Here is an 8,310-nt window from a genome sequence, read left to right as displayed (position 1 = left end):
CTACAATAACCGCATTCCTCATTTTCCTTCTTCTACATTATTTATCACAAAATAGCTACGTGTTCAATTTACATTATTGGCAAGTGGAGACATTTCCCCATCTTGCACCATTCTTAATGATTTAGTCACTTCAAGACTACTTATCATGTTTTGCATATCAACTTCCAATTTCACAACTTTCATCTTTCAAGGAACCCAACAATTTTATCATCATATAACAACACAAGTTCATGCATTAACAAAAACTTAAAACAAATCCCCAATCTTTATATACCAAGAAAAATTGTCATTTCTACAAACAATATTATGAAATTTTCAATCATTCATTCTCTTGAGACAAGAAATCCATGGGTTCTCCACATTTTTCCCCAAACCCCCAAATTTCTAGGGTTTCTTATCAAAACCACAACATCCTCTCATTTTCTTGGTGAAACCTTACCAAAAACATCTTTCTTAAAATTATGGAAGTAAAACCCTCAAGGATAGACAAAAAGGTTGGGATTTAAACCCACTTTTGAAAATCATGACATTCTTGAGCCAAAAATCAAAACTTTCTTAACATCATTCAAGAAAACTCCAAATCAACATTTAACTTAGTCAAAAACATATATATAACTCAAAGAAGTCCCTACCTCAAGGTTTGATGAAGAAAAGAAGTGAAACCCTAGAGCCAAAATGAGAGATTTTTGATTTCCACCACACCAAATGGAGTCCTAGCTTTGATCTCCAAGATTTGTGAGAGATGATGGCTCTAGACCCAATGGATTGCAAGAAATCAAACATCTTTAGTGTTTGATGAGGGTTTTTAGAGAGGAGGAGGAGCAAAAGTGTTTTTAGAGAGGGAGAGATGTAGAAACAAATGAGATACATTCAGCCCCAAAAGAAAGAAAAAACAGGGTTTTCGGACTGCCCAGCATCCCGTACGTGTGGCTCATGCCCCGCACCACTTCCAGCACCTGCATATATTGCAGTGTGTTGCCCCAAACCTCCTCTGAATTCCGCACGTGCGGCCCAAGGCCCCATACGTGCGGCCCTATTTCCTCAGTCCAGAATTTTTTTCTCAGCTCGATTCTAGGCCCTACAGACTTGACCTCACACTCACCAGAACAAGCTGAAATTAACACCGAACACACAAGAATAAGAGTTTAATTTGAGAACGACTTCCAGACACTTCAAACCCAATGAAGACAAAAGAAAAACAAAGCGAATAATACACCCGGTCGTCACAAAAATAATAGAGATTGTAAGGGGAGATACCCTTTGGGGTCTTTCTAGAAAATATGGGGTATAATTCATATTTACTTGCATTCATTTCTTTCTACGTTTTTAAAGATTTCCTATTTTAATGTTTGATTTTGGGTTCTGATTTGAATGCTGTGTTCTCATTTTGGTTTGAGTGTAGGTTTCTATTGAGGAAATTAAAGAGACTAAATGGGCTTACTGAGGACACCATCTATGCTGGTAAGAAACTTATTATTCCCTGATAAGATATATCATGTTGCACTTGATGTTTGTCTATAATTTTATCTTGGCTTTAGGTTGTAACAAATGTGTCTTATGAGAAAAAATTGGTCCTGGAAGTAGTGTTCTTGGTTGATCCACCTGTTTTAAATTCAAACTCATATGATGTAGCAAATGGTGATTTTTGAAGTAACATAAATTATTCTCAGGATGTTTTAAATTAAGAAGTTAAGGCATTGGTTATGTCATTTGAGATAGGGGGTTGAGATGGGTCTACATCATGCCTCACATTAAGCCAAAAAAAATTCTTGGCAACAAAGACTGTTTAGTTTGTAATATTGATATCAGATACTTCTAGAATGGAAATGAAAGTGATTATTACTAATCTTGTGAAATCTTTTACAAGGACTTCACTATAGTTTTGAATGCCTATTTTGTGCATTCTTTTGTCATGTTGCCATGCTATGGGAGTTTGGAATTTTTTATTTTATGTGTGATGGGATTGCTCTTTTTGTTTGTAAATCTGTTCATGGATAATTAGTATTGGGATCGATGTTGACCTGTTTGATCCTCATAGTTTCTTCATAGTGGATATTCAAACCTATCAACCTTGTCATTAGGACCTATATATATATATATATATATATATTGTTGTTAATCTTTTTTGATTTCTCGAAGGTTCTCCTGTTGGTTTTTTTTTGGGTTTCACGTAAAGATTAGAGAAGATGGTTTTCTGGTAATCCTATTATTTAATATTATTAAAAGTTGCACTGACTAATATAACAAGGGTAGTTTTCGAATCCTGAGGCGACTTTTGTCTATGTGTCGAAATGTGCACCATCAGATTGATTAGTTAGTTTTGCTAGATATGTTGAAATCATGCGAAAAGTTGCTAGAAACTTTAATTAATTAGATTTGTAATTAATTATGCTGGATTTGTATTTTAATTAGTTTGTTTTGTTGCTAAAATTGTGATAGATGTGAACTATATCCTTTGGTACCTATTAATAGTTGAAGTTATTTGATTCTTATTGCTCTGTTTTGATCTCAGGATTGTGGGTTTGATGGCTACCTTTGTCCTTGTTTGTCATTTAGATTTTTGGTGCTTCTGTTGTATTTTGCTGCTTCATTTGCTCATTTGTTTGAAAATTTGGTCTAAATAGAGGTAGGTAGTGTGTGGATTTGGTGACTGGTGTGTGACGAAAGTGGTTGGAAGGGGACCTTTTTGTTCTTTCTTCGTTGCTTTGTCTGCTATATGGCACTTAGAGGCATTTTTTGAAAGTAGCATGAGGATATCCAAAAGCATCATTGCTAGTGTGTGTGTGTGCGTGTTTGTGTGTGTATGCATAAGTATATAAATTATATGAATTTGTATGTGGATTGAATATTTCTTCTAGTAGTAGTAGCCATCATCTTGCACCAATTAGCACCCACCGTAAAGATAAGAAGAGGGGGAAGTTTTATTTAAATTCACATGCAGATGAATCTAAATTTGAACAAATCATATATATACATATTTTCTTGATGCTTGCAATCCTACAGTTCACACTTCCCTAGTAATTTTGTCTATTCTAATTAACACATTTAATTGTGATATTCTTAGTTGGTGAATTATTTGGTCATGTACGGAAAAGGCAGCCTTGGGCTGATTCGAAGATTGTCAAGGTAACATATATGTATAGTAGTATATATATTTGATATGAAATGTTTTTCGTAGTTTTTAATAGATAATATAATTTCAGGGGCTTATTGAGATATTTCAATAATCTTTTTAGTTATGCTTCTTTGTTGTCTTTTGGAACAGTAACTCAAAGATGCAAACTTATATGCATTACTTGGGGAAATGATTGTAGCAGATGATGAAAAGCCTATTAAAAAGGAGGAGAAGCCTGCTAAGGTTGAGGTGGGCAGAGCTGCATGTCTCTCTGTTGCCCACATATATTACTTATCAGTTGATTTGTTGTTAATTTTTTTTTCTTCTTTTGTAGACTCAATAACGCAAGCAGTGATTGAAGCTCAAACAATTACATTTTTTCTCATTTGTTTTGTTATGCATGTGTTTAAGTTGAATTGGAGTTTTGATGAATCAATTTGATTTGGGTAATGCTTTACATTTGAATTACGTTTTTATTTGGCTGTCTCATTGTTCTTTTTGCCTGGTTTAGTTAGTAAAGGAAACATGTGTGTTCATTTTTTGTCAAGTATATTAGTAGAAGTAGTAAAACTAGACAAGGAAACATGTGAAGAAAGTGAGTTGGATTATGTGTGATGGCAAGTGGTGCCTGATAAGTGATAGATACTTTTGAGCACTTAGAAAGTTTATTACATACTATGTAACATAATTGGAAAATATTGAATATTAGGCATTTTTTCTCTTAATTAGATTTTTTGCTTTAATCTATCTAATCTAATTTTATTATTATTTTTCAGTTTTTTTTTAAATTTTTTTTATTTCAGGTATCAATACTAGAATGACTATTGAACGACTTTCAATTCTTTTTAACTTTAGACAATTTTTAGGGCAACAATTTCATTTTTAAAGTTGTCTTAGTTGATGTAATTGATGACTTTTTTACATTAATCATCTTTACAATAAATTTTTGGTTTAGCCATATTCAACCATTATATGAATGCGATAATTTTTGTTGACAACTTATTTGGATAAGTTGGACCAAAGAATGGATTTACTCGATTAGGTTGGAATGTATACTATATATGCCTTTCATGTTAGAGTTTTACAAATTTTATGAGTGCCAGGAAGAGAAGTGCCTTCAGGCACAGGTGATACTTGACTTAGGTTTGATTTGTTTGGAATTGTAGAGTACAGGCTGTTATGTATTGTTTGATGTTTAATTTTTACTTTAATTTGTTGAGATTGCAGAGCATTTGCTGGTGTGCTTTATTTGGTATTTAGTAATTTTTTTTAAACCTCTAACTCCATTGGGAGTATGTCTTTAAGGTTGGGAGTATGTGTTTAAGGTTTAAACAAAAAAGAAACGAAATATTTATGATTAAGTTATCTATACAATGTTTTAAAAATGTACTTTTATATTTTTACCTATTTTTTGTTTTTTGATTTCTATGCAAAACAAGACAAGTTTTAATAATAGAGAAGCAAGATTCCCAAAAGGGTTATTCCTTCCTCGTATTAGCTTACATAACACTTTGTTTTTTTTAGATTACATGCAATATAGCATAAAAACAGTATCCAACTTCGTAGCAAAAGTCTTCGATACAACTTTTTTATTTTTTTATTTTTTTGAGTTTTTTCAACTCTAGCTCCATTGCACAAGTCTTGGTAGTAGATCACGCGAGCGGTGACACAATGGTGGGTCAATCCACGCAAAGTACTCACAAGTAGCATGAATCTAAAAATTTTAATAAATAAATTTGGATTTGTAATTAAAAATTATATAACATAAAAAATAAATACATGAATTACTTAATAAATAATGGAAGTGATTACCCCATAATTTGCACATCCTATAAATCTTCTTCCCATGTTTGCATTTGTCTAAGTTGTTCTCACCGGAGATCTTTGGCCACAGTAGCATGTACAAGCTATGCTTTGTCCACTATAGTGGGAGCCTTGAAAGGATGACATCCTCAAAAATGGAAGTGATATTAGATTTTTGGGTAAGGAATTGACGGTTTGGTGGTGTAATGGTTTTACAAGAGATTAGAAAGGCAAATTAGTCAATTTGAGCCCCAAATTTGGCGCCAAATCACTTAATCCCAGTGCATACACGCTTCTCTGATGTGTTTGGCTCACGCGCTATTAAGTCTAGCAGATCCCGTCACTTTTAAACATCACTCCAAACTGCGGGGGTTTATGAGTACACGTATAAACCCCAAGGAGGTATTATGTTACCGCATGAAATCACAGGGGGTAAAGTGTGATTAACTTACAATAATATTATATGATAAATGTTTACTTGTAATTTGTTATGGCATGGAGGTAATGTTGACTCACTTGAAATTGCATGTTGAAAATGCACATTTTCAACATGCCATTTCACCTGCCATGCAATTCAGTGCTTGTGACTACTACATCAATTTGAAATACAGTGTTTGCAATAATTTTTATTTTTATGTTCACTCACTTGAAATCGCATGTTCAAAATGCAACTTCACTTGAAATTGCATTTTCAACATGTGATTTCACCTGCCATGTAATTCAGTTCCCATGACTACTACAACGATTTGAAGTATGGTGTTTGCAGTAATTTTTATTTTTATGTTGACTCACTTGAAATTGCATGTTCAAAATGCAGCTTCCGTTGAAATTGCATTTTCAACATGTGATTTCACCTGTAATACAATTCAGTTCTCATGACTACTACAGCGATTTGAAGTATATTTGCAGTAATTTTTATTTTTATGTTGACTCACTTGAAATCGCATGTTCAAAATGCAACTTCACTTGAAATCGCATTTTCAACATGCGATTTTACCAACCATGCAATTTCAATTGTTAGCTACCCGTGACTTGTGTTTGCAATTGTTAGTTACAATAGAGCTACTTCAAGTTGTTATAAATATATGCTAGTATGTGAAATCTAACTTAGTTGTATTGACAGATTGTTATAAGATTATGTGTAATAATTTACTATGACATACACTGCCAGTGATTTATATACTGTAATGGGTCGCCATTGGGTTTCAAATGACGATTTTGAATATCCGTTGAACTCTAATCTTTGTTACACAACAACCACCGTGAATACAATGAGAGTAGAGTGGCAATATCAGTCTACCCAAGCGAATATTCTTCAGGAGCTGTGCGAAGAAAAGAATATTCGAATTCATCGAATGAGGTTGAAGAACATGCCCATCGATACCCCGCAATTATTACAAAAGGCGTTACACCACATTCGTGAAGAAGTTAACCGAATGTCGATGCGTTTAAATTGATATCACTTTCATCAACTCGCAACTGAGGGTGTCGGAGATGGGTTAATTCATGAAGCAAAATTTTACTTGAATGCAAGCAAGGAGGAACAAGTATTATCCGATATTGAAATTTCAGATGAGGAATAGAAATAATAAAATTCCTTCATAATAATCCTTTAGTCGGGTTGTAATATGTGTTATGAAATCTTTTCGTATTATTTTATGAGTTTCAATATATGTCTACATAATGTTCATATAAGCCATAGTATTTGATTAATATTGATGCCATATATTTAATAAACAATTTAAAGTACTAAACACTTAATGTAGGGATTGAACACATAATATAGCACTTTAAAAAAAAAACAAGTACGTCGACATACACAATAAACAAACATGTTCTTAAATAGAAATTGTCTATTCCTTTATTCTTCATCTGACATGTAGTAGTCGGAGATATATTTTTCATTGCTAGGACATTATTGCGCTTGATTTCAATCAATTGTCTATTGCTTGTCTCAGCCATTTCGGTGGCTAGTTGAAGCATGAAATGTCGATGCCTTCGCATCAACATTCTATTGCTCTCCTTTTTTATTTTGTTAAGCGCTTTTTCATAGTCGCCCACATTTCATCTAGGCATGGTTATGAAGACAATGAGGTACTCGTGCCCCTAAATTACATAAATCATTAAACAATCTCTTTTGCTATGCTATCCTAAATGCCCATTCCGCTCGAATACAGCATAATAATCCTTAGGACTTAAGTATTTTTCGCTCTTATATTCATAAGTGAATGTGGGTAGTAGTCGTACTTTTGGAAGTGAATGATGGCGTGAACTACCTACACCTCTGGAAGACATTGTTGATACAGAATATTAGACTCAAGAATCAGATTTCGATCTCGTGAACGTACCTCACATTGAGGGAACTACGTAAAAATTCTTGTATTGTTGTTGATATAATTTTTCTGCACTAGTTTTTATTTCCATTGATTGATTTACTTGTGGGAAATCATCTATTTTCCCTAACAACTAGTATCAGAGCTTACGATTTATTTTGGTTTATTTATTTGTGTAAACCAATAGAGGAGAGTGTAGGTCGTATGTCTAGCTTCAATGGAAGCAATTGGGTAACTTGGAAAATTAAAATGGAGGACCTATTATTTTGTAAAGATTTGTATGGACCTATTGAGGGTGATAGTGGCAAACCCGAGGGTATGAAAGATGATGAATGGAAGAGACTTAATCGAATAGCCGTTGGTGTTATCTGTCAATGGATAATGTGTTTCATCATGTTGCTACTGAAACCTCAGCACATGATTTATGGAAAAAATTAGAAGATCTTTATTAGGGTTGAGCAAGGAATCCATAAAATTCGTAATCTGATCCGGTCCAGTCTAATCTGGTAGGTTTGGATTGGTTTTTTGAATCTATGGTTTGGTTCCGGATTGAAAAATTAAAAATCCGTAGTCTACGGATCCGTTTCGGATTGAACCCGATGGTTTCGGATTGGAACCGATCCGAACTGTATACAAGTGGCCTATATTTATGTTATACACCCTCCAACATAGTGTCTTCTTTTATTCCATATAAAACCTAAACCCAAAACCTAAACCAGCATAGTATTTTCTTTTATTGCTTTTGTTTGTTAGTTTTAGTTTTAATTTGTAATTTTCTAAATACTTATGGTGGAATCAATTTTCTTATGGTTATTTAAATTCTAGAATAGTATGTCGCTATTGTGGAAGACACATTGCTATTTTGGAACTAATATGATGCTATATTTATGTTTTTATGAAATTAGAATGTTCTATATATATATATATATATATATATTTGTTATTTAATTATGTAAATCCATGGTCCTAAACTAATCCAATCTGTGTTTAAATGGATTGGTTCGAATTGGTTCTATGATTTAAACGGATTGAATTGGTTCCAATTTTTCAAGAACCATA

At 33.2% G+C, this 8,310-nt stretch overlaps 1 long non-coding RNA gene across 1 annotated transcript; it reads left to right on the top strand.

The window, feature by feature from the left end:
* Positions 1-442: 442 nt before the first annotated feature.
* LOC145797073 (uncharacterized) lies at positions 443-3,818 on the top strand. The gene is made up of 3 exons (XR_014338123.1): positions 443-1,461; positions 3,065-3,126; positions 3,266-3,818. It is a non-coding gene; the product is annotated as an uncharacterized LOC145797073 (long non-coding RNA).
* The last annotated feature ends 4,492 nt before the right edge of the window (positions 3,819-8,310 follow it).

This window comes from Camellia sinensis, chromosome 8 (assembly GCF_055761805.1).
Source record: "Camellia sinensis isolate YWXY chromosome 8, ASM5576180v1, whole genome shotgun sequence".
Taxonomy (NCBI): Eukaryota; Viridiplantae; Streptophyta; class Magnoliopsida; order Ericales; family Theaceae; genus Camellia; species Camellia sinensis.
The sequence above is the reverse complement of the archived record's forward strand: the minus strand, read 5'-3'. Positions and strand labels throughout refer to the sequence as shown.